Source organism: Chrysemys picta, chromosome 6 (assembly GCF_011386835.1).
Source record: "Chrysemys picta bellii isolate R12L10 chromosome 6, ASM1138683v2, whole genome shotgun sequence".
NCBI lineage: Eukaryota > Metazoa > Chordata > Testudines > Emydidae > Chrysemys > Chrysemys picta.
This window is the reverse complement of record NC_088796.1, coordinates 42970399-42985071: the sequence shown is the minus strand read 5'-3', so window position 1 is coordinate 42985071 and position 14673 is coordinate 42970399. Positions and strand designations below refer to the sequence as shown.

The 14673-nt window shown below is 44.6% G+C and overlaps 1 long non-coding RNA gene across 1 annotated transcript; it reads right to left on the bottom strand.

The window, feature by feature from the left end:
* Positions 1-11904: 11904 nt before the first annotated feature.
* LOC101950766 (uncharacterized) lies at positions 11905-14381 on the bottom strand. Its single transcript, XR_257444.4, has 2 exons — positions 14250-14381; positions 11905-13952 (listed from the first exon to the last, which is right to left on the bottom strand). It is a non-coding gene; the product is annotated as an uncharacterized LOC101950766 (long non-coding RNA).
* Positions 14382-14673: the final 292 nt, after the last annotated feature.

The following is a 14673-nucleotide window of genomic DNA, read 5'->3' as shown; positions in this document are numbered from 1 at the left end:
ACTTCAGGATTGAGCTCTTAACCTTTGAGCTCCTTTTATTACAATACATCATGCTTTTGTGAATTTCTGGACAGGTTTCTGGTATGATACAATTCACTCAGAGGCATAGGGAGGGCAGGGCCCCTTTAGGTTTTTGGTTTACCTAAAGTTTCCTTCAGTGTGTGTCTGTAAGCGACAGTTCAGGAGCTACATTTTAAATCGGACCACGGTGTTATTGTCAAGTGAATAAAAGGGAGGTAGGCTGGCATCATTTTCTATTTTTCAATAACCTCTACCGAACTTAATTACCTGTGAATTACACAACCCCAGGGCAGCTTAGACAATAGACAGTAAAGACAGTTTATACACACACATTAAGTTAGAGATCACAATGCTGTTCAAGGTAACCAATTCATTTTGACTTGGCATTGGGCAGAAGTTGGGATTTTAAATGCTCAAGGTTATTTTTATCACATCTTTATGCCTCAGACCTGCACTTCCATTCAGTCTGAGACACTAAGGACTAAATAATGGCTCTTCAGAGCCAGGAAGTGCAAGGAACAGGCAGTGCCTTCATTGCCAGAGCACTGCACAGGAAAGCATTATGGGAAGTACACACTTTAAATAGTGCAATGAGAGCCGCTCAGGGGACAGTGTCATTGCAGAGGAGGGAAAATGGGGCAGAGCATGGAGCACCGGCAAGCACCTAACCTCACTCATTCTCCCTTCATTTTTGCATGCCTCAGAATGTTGCTGCCAGATTCTAGCTGCCTCCTGTCTAAATACCCTGAGTTCTCCCTGTGTCCCCATCTCATTGGCCCAGAATATATGGATTGGTCAAAAAAATATTTCCTTCTTTCCCATAAAATGTGAAAATTAAATTGATCTGATGTCCAGTACTGAGGCTGTCAGCTCTACGCAAAGGAACATTTTAAAGTCCTAGGTTTCGTGAGCCTTCCGGACTAGAAACTCATGCCTCATTTCACTGGAGAGTTGGGAATCCCCAACACTGTCTTTCTAATGGCATAAAGTATTTATTTCTAGCCCCACACAATACAGGGGGAAGGAGCTTACAAGTCACACTGCTTTAAATCATTTTTAGAGCTTTTACAAATTCATTAGTATATTTTTTTCTCTCCCCCTGTGCCTGTATTGCTTGGTATTAAAGCAGCTTGGCTTTAGGTGGATAAGAAAAATATATTGTTTTAAATTGCTAAAAGAGTTTTTCCTTCAAATGCAGTGTAAACCAAACCCAGGATGGTTGGTGGTGGCATAAATGTTTTACTGGCCCTCATTTGGCCATGTTACTCATGAGTGGTAAGTCACAAGTGAGTTATAACGATCATCCCCAACGCATGCCAATAAAGCCTTTATATCACCATCTGCGCCTTCTTTCACACCACTTGCTATTTCTGAGACACATCACTGACCCTGTTTGCCAGCCCTCTGCCCTGGGCTCCTTTAAAACACACTTTTTTTTTTATCCAAGAGGCCTTTTAAACCCTGACCCTCCTCTGAGAGTCTTCTTTGTGAATTTTCACGAGACTGAGAGTGAAAGACATTAAAAAATCCTTACCAAAAACAAGGCACTAACCAGACGTATGCTTAGCTGTGCTGTTCAGTCAATTGCCTTGCACCCCACTTCCCTTCTTTCACCTGCACTGTAAACGGCTCAAGGCAGGGACTTGAATTTGTAATTGTCTGTAAAGCCCTTAGCATGAGTGTAAAACCCACAGGAGCACTGTCAGACATTTTTCTCTCATTTTCTCTATTTCCCTCACAGACAGTTGCCCAGATTCTCAACTGGACTCAGGTAGGATTGCCAGGTGTCCAGTTTTCGACCTGAACGCCCGGTCAAAAAGGGACCTGGCGGCTCCAGTCAGCACTGCTGACTGGGCTGTTAAAAGTCCGATTGGTGGTGCAGGCAGGCTCCCTACCCGGCTCTGCGCGGATCCTGGGAAGTGGCTGGCACATCCCTCCGAGAACCACGGCCAATGGGAACTGCAGGGGCGGTACCTGCAGGCGGGGGCAGTGTGCAGAGGGACATGTAGCTGCTTCCCTGCAGCTGCCTGAGGTAAGTGCTGCTCAGAGCCCACACCCCTCACTCACTCCTGCACCCCAACCACCTGCTCCAGCCCAGTGCCCCCTCCCACACTCCAAACCCCTTGGCCCAGCCTAGAGCCCCTTCCGGCACCCCAAATCCCTCATTCTCGGCCACACCCCAGAGCCTGCAGCCCCAACTGGAGCCTTCACCCCCCCACACCCTAAACCTCTGCCACAGCCTGGAGTCCCCTCCCACACTCTGAACCCCTCATTTCTGTCCCATCCCAGAGCCTTCACCCCTAGTTGGAGCCCTCACTCCATCCTGCACCTGCGAGGGTGGGGGAGAGCGAGCAATGGGGGGGGGGGGGGATGGAGTGAGTGGGGGGGGGGCCTCGGGGCAGGGTCCGGGCAGGGCAAGAGTGTTCTATTTTCTGTGATTAGAAAGTTGGCAACGCTAGACTCAGGCTGCACTGTGCAGATGGGGAGAGAGTGTCAGAGGCTGAAGTGTGGGTCACTGTCGCTCAGGCAGTTTTACATTGGCAGAGTTTAGAGCAGCTTTTGGACTCTGACATGCCCCCAACACTACGGAATGTAGGAGGTGGCCTAGGAGCTGCCTACTGTGGCTCTACACCAGTGGGGGCCTGCCAAGCACTGGACGAATCACCAGCTGGGGAGTTACAACTAGTTTCCTCCCTCCCAGTTTGTGCTTCTGGAGCAGTGCAAATGGTGAGGGTGGGGATGGAGTACATGGGGGTGGGGAAGGAGTACAAGGGTAATCTAGTCCAGCTTCAGTGTGTGAATGTGCGTGTGGGTACCCCACCCCCATCTAGCTGTCAGTTTGGTCTGTTCATGCCATGCACATCAGTAGTGTTGGGACTGTACTTGGTAGCAATGGGAGGAAAGTCTCAGCTTCAAACACAGTTTCGTATTTTGAGAGCTGAAGCGGACTCCTGTCAAAAGTTAAATGAACTGCCTGCCGCACCTGCAAATCACTGGTCAGGTGCTTGATCTTGGCTGAGAGTCCTGGCAAAGGCTTCTATTTTTAAAATATCTGGTTTCCTCCCAGGGTGGGTCTTTTTCCATTCACTTCAGGGCAGCATGCCCTGCCTTGACCAACATTTATTTTAAAAACGTTTAAACAAGTTGGCGCTGTGAGGTTCTCCCCGGCTGGCTGGCACTTGGCTTTGTGCCAGTCAGACTTGGTAAGACTTCTTCACTGCGGAGATGTTAGTGGGTTTCTGCCTTAGCAGCCTCACTGATCTGGTCCCCTGAAAGAATTAGCTCCCTTCCACAGATGGAACTCTGGGGAGAAGGGGCTTGTGATGTTAGACAGGGGAGAGTGGAACAGGAGCTCAGAGATGGTGTTCTGGGTCTCTGAGAGGAATACACGTTTCCCAGCTAAATAGAGATCAGGCTGTTTATGAGCTGAATTATGGAAGCCCAACATGAATACTGGGAACCAGATACTCAACCCTCCCTTCAGTTGTTTTGCACCAGCCTGGGAGTCTGAAGCAGCTAAAAAGCTGGCATTACTGGAGATTCCTGTCTGGCCCCAGGATTGGTGAATGCAAAGGTGGTAAAGCCATTTTTGTTCCCCAAGTCTCTTGGGTCCTGCACAGAGCACAGTTTGGCCAGAGTGAGAATTAGGTATCACTGCAAGTTGTACTACTTTGCCACTTAGAGCCACATTCAACTTACAGCTGACAGTCATTTACACAACCATTTATGTGACTGCCAAATGTGATCCGTTGGACCTGATTCTCCTTAGTTATACCACATTTGCACCCGTGTAGGTCTTGTTGACTTGAATGGAGTTAGTTCTGATTTACAAGTGATAGAAAAATCAGGCCCATTGACTCTAATCAGTGAGTGATACATTTAAAGATGAACAAGTAAAAATTGTCGTGCATAGTCTGCAGTGTTGTTTTTGTCATTATGCCGTTATCTTTAGTTCCATCTAATCTTGTTTACAGTATTGCCACCCCCATATATTAACAAATCATGAGTCAAGGCCTGCTGGCATAAAAATCATCAGACTTTAGAATCTGGGGCTCTGTGAAAAACACCAGAGACTGGCAAGCAAATCCTGGAAGCTGGCAACACCAAGTCTATCTAGGGATGATTTTCAAAGGCAAAAGGGCAGTTAGGTGTCCTACTCTCAACTGTGCCTTTGAAAACCTCCCTCCTATTCATATTTCTAATGTGTCCATTACCACTGGGTTTTGATGCCATGTTCAGCGTGAGGTTTTAATCTCATGTCAAGCATGCTTTGTTTCCTCTCTGTTTGAAAAGGTGGAGGTAGGAGATAAATTGTAAGAGGACTTTGCCACGTGCACATCTGGCCTTTCTCACCAGTGCAGTCAAAAGAACAGAAGAATTCAGCTTCTTTGCAATACACTCTTGTTGCTTGAGCTCTGGCATCATGACCTTAACAGACACTCTGCAGCAATGGAAGTGGTGCAGGGTGATACATAGTAAGAATCCTTTCCTGGAAATTAGTTTTAGGACAGCTTATTATAAACTACACTCCGTAATACAGGGATTTAAAATAAACCCAGACAGTGTGTATAAAGTTACAGTGAGGTGTTGAAAGGCAAAATCCAACATATGTGGCCTAAAGAAACCATTGCCTGATGCTGGAGACCTTGCCAACTATCCTCTGGTGTCTAACCTCCCAGCCCAGATCCTGAGCTGCAGCTGAACACAACTCAGGATGGGTACAAGTACAACATGTACTGCCCTAGTTCTGGAGCCATTTGACCACCAGGCCTGCTCTGACTGTAAATTAGAGCAGACTCAAGGCTGCTCTAATTTATGCTGAGGCTCAAGGAGGCATTCCAGAAGCCAGAAATCACCAGGTCACAGGGAAGCCCCAGCTGAGCTTCCTTTGCCTGGCTATGCCTTTTGCACTGGTGGTTGGGGGAGGGAGGTGTAGGAGCTTTGTAGTGGCTGTGTGCCACCTGAGGATTACCTTTCTCTGGTGGAATCCTGAAGCAGCCATGGATGCTGAATCTTAATTGGCCCAAAGGCTTGCTGTTGAGCACTATAAGTCACATGCTTCTTTTAGAAAAGGGCTGAGCTTGGTGTCTCCACAGCACAACCATTTCCTGCAGTATGGAAAGCCTGGCACTAGGAATCAGAGCACTGTTACTAGCCTGATAGCACAGTCTGTACTGGAATTAATAATATCCCTTAAGGTGCTCACTGACCTTATTTCTTCTCAAGAGATTTTTCCCTGTGCAGCTTTTTTCTCTTATCAATCAGAACCATGAATAATTAAAAGTAAATTGCAAAGATTTTGTTTAAATGAAATATTAAAAAAAAAATAAGTGCCATGTCAATAGCTAACTGTACCTGGATGGACACTTTGACTCTGATCCAGAAAAGCATTTAAGCACATGCTTACCGTAATTTGATTTCGGTGGGACTATTCATGGGCATGGATCAGGGCCTAAGTGTCCATCCATGCATACTATGTTACTGACATGGGACTGATCATATGCTTAAAGTTAAGCACTGGGCTTAGTGCTTTGCTGGTTCAGGGCCTAGGAGATGGATTTTCAGGCAGCTTTCAAAAATATACCCATAATATTTGTAGGTGTATTCCTTTGTATATGCATGTGCACATGCATGGGGCTTTGGCACATACAAATGGACGAATATGCAATTTTATGGGCACATATCCAGAAGCCATCTTAAAATGTGGCCTCTAGAAATTATAAATAGAATGTAAATCAATATTTAAAACCTATTCCACTTACCTGATTTCAGGATTCCATATTTCAAATGCATCAGTTAATATCGCAAGTACTACACACAATGTATAACAAAAAGAAGTGAAGAAATCTCAATAGAAAAGTACTTTTAAAACGATTAAAAGTTTAGCCATGAAGGAAGATGAGATAATTGTGAATAAAAGGGACGGTTTTTACAGACTGACTGTTTTCTTCATTCCAATGCCTTTATAAAAGTGAAACTATATGCTGTGTAATTTCTTTCATTTTGCTGTTGGAAGTTGTTGAAAACGCATGTTAAAAGTGAACTAACTCCCTTATAAAACCTCTAATCTCTTCAGGTACTATCAAAGTTTCACCCCGACCAATACACCATACAACATAGCCTGAATAACAACTTAATTCTTGTAACACTGCTTCTGGATCATTGTGCTCCTGGTGATATATAGCTCCCAAAACTCTGTTAAATGTTATAAAACATCTATCAGACAAGCATCAGACAAAGGTGAAAAATAGAATGAATGCAGTTTGGAAACACCGGAGCTGGGAAGGAGATACATTGTAAGAGTGTGGTGTTTGGAAGGATTGCAGGGTACAAAATAAATGGAAGATTAGGCTGTTCTTTCTTTAAAAGTTCAAGGAGTTCATAAGCTGAACTGGTGTGAGGGAAGCTTTCCTTGGTTAAAGATTGCACTCTGTTAAATTGAAACTGAAGAGTGCATGCCACAAGCCTGATAAATTAGTGAAGAGAAAAATGTTATCCTTGCTGTTTTGTAATACTTATACAGCCACTGTTATAAAATACACCTGTTTTTAATTAAAGTCCCTACCCCCCAACAAACACTCACACAAAGCACACACTATGTATGTTTTTTTAACCTGCATAATATAGTTCTTAAATGACGGTCAAATCCTCAGCTCCAATTTTTTATGAAAGCCTCTCTGTGTTGTATAAGCAGGCCCTAGATAGTCAAATAGTGTGAATGGGAGGTAAGGGGGTTCCAGGCCCACATCCTAGTAATAGGAACCACTGGGAGGGCAAGAGAACACATAATAATGAATTTCCTAAACCTTTGAGCAATCCTCTGTAGATTGTGATGCCTTTTTGTCCCCATTCAATGCCATAAAGGGCTGCAGCAACTTTTGCAGAGCTGCTGTGGGGAGGACTAACAGAATTGTATTAAAAACAAGCTGCAATGTCTCAGGAGGTTGCAAAGGGGGGCAGGAGTGGGAGACTCTTCCCGCTCATTTGCCTTCCTCAGTTTTCACTCTCAAAGTGCCCCTCCATGGCTGACAGTTCTATTTCAAATCTTAGAGAGACATAGTGGGTGATGTAATATCTATTATAGGGCCAACGTCTGTTGGTGAGAGAGAGACAAGCTTTTGAGCTTACCAGCCCTTAAGAGCTCTGTGTAGCTCGAAAACTTGTTTCTCTCACCAACAGACGTTGGTCCAGTAAAAGATATTACCTCACCCACCTTGTCTCGCTAATATCTTGGAACCAATATGGCTACAACACTGCATACAACCCTGCTACCACTCTGAAATCTGTTTTAAATCTGTCAGTCAGGGACATTGGCCCTGGGCCACACTGCAGATTCAGTCTTCCCAGCTGTCACTCTCCAGGGAAGAAACAGTTCACCTCCACTGCCCTGACTGTGGACCTTTTGCGGTTACTGGGAGATAGCAGATCTAAGCCTGCCCAAAGCTAAAGGCCCAACCCCTCAACTGAGGTGGAGGAGCCATTGAACCCAGACCACAAGTGAATACAGGGCACAATAAATGAAGACACAAGGACGGGAGTAAAGGTTAAAGGTTAAAAATCAAGGAAGCAGAGGGAGACTGTGACGGGTTGGATCCCAAAATCCCCCCTTGGGAGCTGCCACCTGATGTGCCAAGACTACTTCTGCCCCTGCTTTCCCTGCCAACTCGAGACCCCAGCACCCTGTCTTGCTGAGCCAGACATGCCCGTCTGCTCCAACACAGACCCAGGGGCTGAATTCATAGATTCATAGATTCATAGACTTTAAGGTCAGAAGGGACCATTATGATCATCTGGTCTGACCCCCTGCACGCTGCAGGCCATAAAACCGTCCCCGCCCCTTCCCTGGACTCTGCTGCTGAAGTCCCCAATCATGTTATTAGTGACCTCAATCGGCAGAGACCCTCCTGCTAGAGATCCCTGCCCCATGCTGCGGAGGAAGGCGAAAAACCTCCAGAGGCTCAGCCAATCTGCCCTGGAGGAAAATTCCTTCCCGACCCCAAATATGGCGATCAGTAAGACCCCGAGCATATAGGCAAGAGTCTCCATCCTGACCCCTTTTAGCCATTATGCTATTTACCTACCATTGCTTGGTTTTCCTTGACAACTATGTTTTACCATTAAACCATTCCCTCCATAAACTTATCTAACTTAATCTTAAAGCCAGACAAGTCCCTCGCCCCCACCGTTTCCCTCGGAAGGCCGTTCCAATATTTCACCCCTCTAACGGTCAGAAACCTTCGTCTAATTTCAAGCCTGAACTTCCCCACGGCCAGTTTATATCCATTCGTTCTCGTATCCACGTTAGTACTAAGCTGGAATAATTCATCTCCCTCCCTTGTATTAATCCCTCTAATATATTTAAAGATAGCAATCATATCCCCCCTCAGCCTTCGCTTTGTCAGACTAAACAACCCAAGCTCCTCTAGTCTCCTTTCATACGACAGGTTTTCCATTCCTCTGATCATCCTAGTGGCCCTTCTCTGCACCCGTTCCAGTTTGAGTTCATCTTTTTTAAACATGGGAGACCAGAACTGCACACAGTACTCCAAATGAGGTCTCACCAGCGCCTTGTACAACGGAAGCAGGACCTCCTTATCCCTACTAGATATACCTCGCCTAATGCATCCCAAGACAGCATTGGCTTTTTTCACCGCCACGTCACACTGTCGACTCATAGTCATCCTGCGGTCTACAAGGACCCCTAGGTCCTTCTCCTCTTCCGTTACTTCTAACCAATGCGTCCCCATCTTGTAACTAAAATTGTTATTGGTCATCCCCAAATGCATCACCTTACACTTTTCACTATTAAATTTCATCCTATTTCTGACACTCCAATTCACAAGCTCATTCAAGTCTCCCTGCAGGATATCCCTATCCTCTTCCGAATTTACAACGCCTCCCACCTTCGTATCATCCGCAAACTTTACCAGCCTACTCCTGCAATCGGTTCCGAGGTCAGTTATAAATAGATTAAATAAAATGGGTCCCAAAACCGAACCTTGGGGAACTCCACTGGTAACCTCCCTCCAACCTGACAGTTCACCCTTCAATACGACCCGCTGCATTCTCCCCATTAACCAATTCCTTATCCATCTCTGGATTTTCAAATCGATCCCCATGTTTTTCAGTTTAACCAATAATTCCTCATGGGGTACAGTATCAAACGCTTTACTGAAATCCAGGTATATTAGGTCCACCGCATTTCCCTTATCTAATAAATCCGTTACTTTCTCAAAGAAGGAGATCAGATTCGTTTGGCACGATCTGCCCTTCGTAAAACCATGTTGTAAATTATCGCAATTGCCACTACCCTCCAGGTCCTCAACTAGTTTCTCCTTCAAAATTTTCTCTAACACCTTGCACACTACAGATGTTAAACTAACAGGCCTGTAGTTACCCGGATCACTTTTTTTCCCTTTTTTGAAAATAGGAACCACATTAGCTATTCTCCAGTCTAACGGGACCACCCCCGAGTTTACAGATTCATTAAATATCATTGCTAACGGGCCTGCTATTTCCCGCGCCAATTCCTTCAATATTCTCGGATGAAGATCGTCCGGTCCTCCCGACTTAGCCCCATTAAGGCGTTCAAGTTTTGTTTCTACCTCGGATACGGTAATCCCCCATCCCGAACGCCCCTCTGTAATGGTGCTAGTATCCCTAATCCCTTCATTGGCCTCATTAAACACCGACGCAAAATATTCATTGAGATATTGCGCCATGCCTAGATTGTCTTTAATCTCCTCTCCGGCAATATTCTTCAGCGGTCCCACTTCTTCTTTCTTTGCTTTCTTCCTGTTTATGTGGCTGTAAAACCTCTTACTATTGCTTTTAATTCCCCTCGCTAGGTCCAATTCTACACGGCCTTTGGCCTTTCTCACTCTATCTCTACATTCTCTGACTTCACTTTGGTACATTTCCTTACTGATCCCTCCCCTCTTCCACTCTTTGTACGCTTTCTGTTTTTTCCTAATCGCCCCTTTGAGTCGGTCGCTCATCCAGCTCGGTCTAAATCTCTTGCTTGGTAATCTTTTTCCCTTTTTGGGAATACAGGCCTCCGACAGCTCATGCATCTTTAACTTAAAGTAATCCCAGGCTTCTTCTGCCTTTAAATCCATTAATACGTTTGCCCAATCCACTTCCCTTACCAGTCCCCTTAATTTGTTAAAATTGGCCTTTTTAAAATTATAAACCCTAGTCTTTGACTTAATTCTGTTACTCCTTCCCTGTATTTTAAACCGAATTAGCTCATGATCACTGGAGCCCAAATTGTCCCCTACTACCACTTCCTCAACGAGGTCCTCACTACTTACCAGAATCAAATCTAAAATGGCCTCCCCCCTCGTCGGTTCAGCTACCACTTGATGGAGGAATTGATCAGCAAGCACATCTAGGAACATCTGAGCCCTATTATTGCTACTAGCGTTTGTTCCCCAATCTATTTCCGGGAAGTTAAAGTCCCCCATAATTACACAGTTTCTATTAGTAATTACTTCTCTAAGCACATTAAATAATTCCTTATCCATATCCTGGGTCGATCCCGGCGGTCTATAGCACACTCCAAGCACTATCCCCGGAGAGGCTCTAGAAGTCCTATTACCCATTGTGAGTATTGCCCAGATGGACTCTGTGTTGTCTAATCCATCAACTATTATTTCTTTACAGTTTATTTCACTATTGACATACAATGCCACCCCCCCACCTTTACCTCTGTTCCGGTCTTTCCTAAACAGCGCATACCCCTCCATACCTGTGTTCCAGTTGTGACTGTCATTCCACCACGTTTCCGTTATTCCTACGATATCTGGTTTCAGCTCTTGGACCAGGAGCTCCAATTCCTCCATTTTATTACCTAGGCTTCTGGCATTGGTGTATAGACACCCTAATGTATGTCTTTTAGCCCGTCTCCCATTAGTAGCACTATATGTTGCGGGCCTCCTAGTGTCCGTCCCTCCTGTCCTTCCTATGTCCAATCTCATCTCCCCAGCTATGTCTCCTCTCATTTTACTCACCTTCTCCATACTGGAATCTGGCGTGGAGATTAACTGTGCATCTCCCAACCGTCTCCCCAAACTTGCTAGTTTAAAGCTCTTTTGATAAGATGAGCCAGCCTCCCTCCCAGAAGTCTATTTCCTTCCCTACTCAGGTGAAGCCCATCCCGCGAGAACAGGTGTCTGTCCCCGAAAGCCTCCCAGTGTCCATACATCCCAAAGCCCTCCTTATAGCACCACTCCCTTAGCCAACTATTTATTCTCACAATCCTATCAGCCCTTTGCTGCCCTTCCCTCGGAACGGGCAGAATCCCACTAAAGATAATCTGAGCCTCTATCTCCTTGAGCGTCTTCCCCAGCCTGGCATAATCTCCCTTGATCCTCTCTAACGAGAACCTAGCCGTATCATTCGTTCCTACATGAAGGATTATCAGGGGGTTCTTACCTGCTCCTTGTAGGATCCTTTTCAACCGCAGGTCCACATCGCGTATCCTTGCGCCCGGTAGCTGCAGGCTTCACTGAAAGCAGCTTACAGATGTTTGAGTATTGGCCTGCTAAACCCAGGGTTGTGAGTTCAATCCCTGAGGGGGCCACTTGGGGATCTGGGTCAAAATCAGTACTTGGTCCTGCTAGTGAAGGCAGGGGGCTGGACTTGATGACCTTTCAAGGTCCTTTCCAGTTCTAGGAGATGGGATATCTCCATTAATTAAATAAATTAACACTGAGATGCCCAACTCCCAGTGGGGTCTAAACCCAAATAAATCTGTTTTACCCTGTATAAAGCTTATACAGGGTAAATTCATAATGTGTTCGCCCTCTATAACACTGATAGAGAGGTATGCACAGCTGTTTGCCCCCCCCCCCCCAGGTATTAACACATACTCTGAGTTAATTAATAAGTAAAAAGTGATTTTATTAAATACAGAAAGTAGGATTTAAGTGGTTTCAAGTAGTAACAGCCAGAACAAAGCAAAATAAAACAAAACACGCAAGTCTATGTCTAATACAGTAAGAAATTGAATACAGATAAGATCTCACCCTCAGAGATGTTTCAATGCGTTTCTTTCACAGGCTGGTGCCTTCCTAGTCTGGGCACAATCCTTTCCCTTGGTACAGCCCTTGTTCCAGCTCAGGTGGTAATTAGGGGATTCTTCATGATGGCTCCTCACTTTGTTCTGTTCCACCCCTTTATATATCTTTTGCATAAGGCGGGAATCCTTTGTCCCTCTCTGGGTTCCCACCCCCTCCTTCTCAATGGAAAGACACCAGGTTAAAGATGGATTCCAGTTCAGGTGACATGATCACATGTCACTGTAAGACTTCATTACCCACTTGCCAGCACACACATATACAGGAAGACTTACAGGTAAAACAGAGCATTCTGCAGTCAATTGTCCTGGTTAATGGGAGTCATCAAGATTCCAAACCACCATTAATGGCCCACCCTTTGCATAATTACAATAGGCCCTCAGAGTTATATTTCATATTTCTAGTTTCAGATACAAGAGTGGTACATTTATACAAATAGGATGATCACACTCAGTAGATTATAAGCTTTGTAATGATACCTTACAAGTGACCTTTAGCATGAAGCATATCCCAGTTACATTAGTGAATTTTCATAAAATCATATAGAGTGCAACGTCACAGAGACACTAAGCAGAAAACCCACCTGCTGCCCTTCAAAGGTTGTCCTGACTGTGGAGAGCCTGAGTCATAGACTCAATCTCTGGGGAAGGGGCAAGCCTGGATGTTCACATAGCCACTTACTGCCAGCCTTTGGGAAGGTGATATTCCCAGTTAAGGATCTGAGCAGAGGGTTTCTGGCTGTAGGATTCACTCATACCACACAGCTCCAGCCCACCGCTGTGCTGCAGAACCTGTTAGAGCTAGGATTTGAAATTAGGATGACCAGGTGTCTCGATTTATAGGGACAGTCCTGATATTTAGGACTTTGTCTTATATAGGCAACTATTACCCCTCCACCTCCTTCCCGATTTTCCACATTTGCTATCTGGTCACCCTACCTGGAATCTATAGCACATATGGACCAAGTACAGCTCCCCACTCCCCCTGTTCTGTCTCTCTCTCTCTCTCTCTCTCACACACACACAAACACAGTTTATTTTATTTATATATAGACATTTCTACAGCATTCATCACTGCAGTATCTGAAGAATGACATGGAATGTGTGCTCCATATAGCTTTGAAGTCACAAGTTATATTAAGGCTTCATTTATCAGTGGTTTATAAAGGGTTAATAAGTGATTAACAGCTCCTGTAAGTATGTAACAGACACGAGTAGGATGTATAATACATGGTTATAAGCATATCAGTAGAATGCATTATGAATTGTTATAAGCAACCTACTGATCTGCTGGACTATTTAACAATCGATTGACCATGTATTTGAACAGTTATGCTGCAACAGAATGATGCTGCCATGGCCTTGTGATATATACCCTCTGTACTTTTCCTGGGACTCTCCAGGGGCCTTTGAGGGGAGATAATGTTCACCCATTTGCCTATCCACACCTGTTCACCTCTCCTCCACCCTCAGCACTGACCCTGGACATGCACAATGGCCTCCAACTGGTGCAGAGGAGGAGGGGAATGGTGCCCTGGAACAGGAGGATGGGGACCTGCATGCAGAAGGGCTCCATGAGTGGATTGGAGGGCTGCAATCCCACTCTTTATTCTTCAACAATTTTAGAAAGTTTAAAAGGGGCTGTGTTAGTAAATGGAGGAGCCTCAGAGCAGTCCAATATGTTTGTAGAATTTCCAAAATGGAGGTCTCACTAACGATGAGAGAAAATCCCGTTATCTTCTCAATTACACAAAGCAATTGGGTTAATTTGCATGATGTATACACCCTCATTTTATCTCATCTTACTGCTCCTTCTGTCCATGCCATATTGTCTGCCTCATGCCCACACGTTCTGCAATTAAAAGAGAAAAAATAATTGATTAATGTGATGGGACAGGGTTCACTAAATGAAGGAAGCTGAAAGCTAAGGATGAAACTGAAGCTTTAATACACTTCTAGTTTTGCCTTCATATCATGGCATACATGGTACTTTTCATCACATGGAGCCACAGCACATGGTATAAATCAGTCTAGCTCCACTGATTTCAATGATTTACAGCAGCTAGGGACCTGCTCCATACTTTGTCTCTGATCAGAAGTTACAAAGGGGCACATTAAGGACAAAATGCTAGATTCCAATCTTACTTACCCCACTATAAACCAGGAGTAACTCTCCTGCAGTCGATGAAGTTACTCTGGTATTAAATTAGTGAAAGTGAGAGGAGAAAGAGGCCCCAAGTTTTCATCTTGTAATCACTGAAGTTACAATCAGAGTCTTTCCCTTTAAAAAACAAAATGTAAAGATAGTGACCTTGTCCTTTTGCTACAGAAGCAGTCAGTCTGCCTGAGTTATTAATTTTAATAATAAATATTTATTATATTTTGTTAACAAGGTACCAGCTTAGAGAAACAGAATGCAAAGTACATAAAAAGCCATTCAGAGTGCAAAAACATTAATTTCATACATTGGAGTATGAAGCTATAAATCAACATACTTTTGAAATGCAGATGGAGGTAAAAGTTAAAAAGATGAAGATTGTTAAACTGTATAATCGGAGCCCTCTGGTACTGAG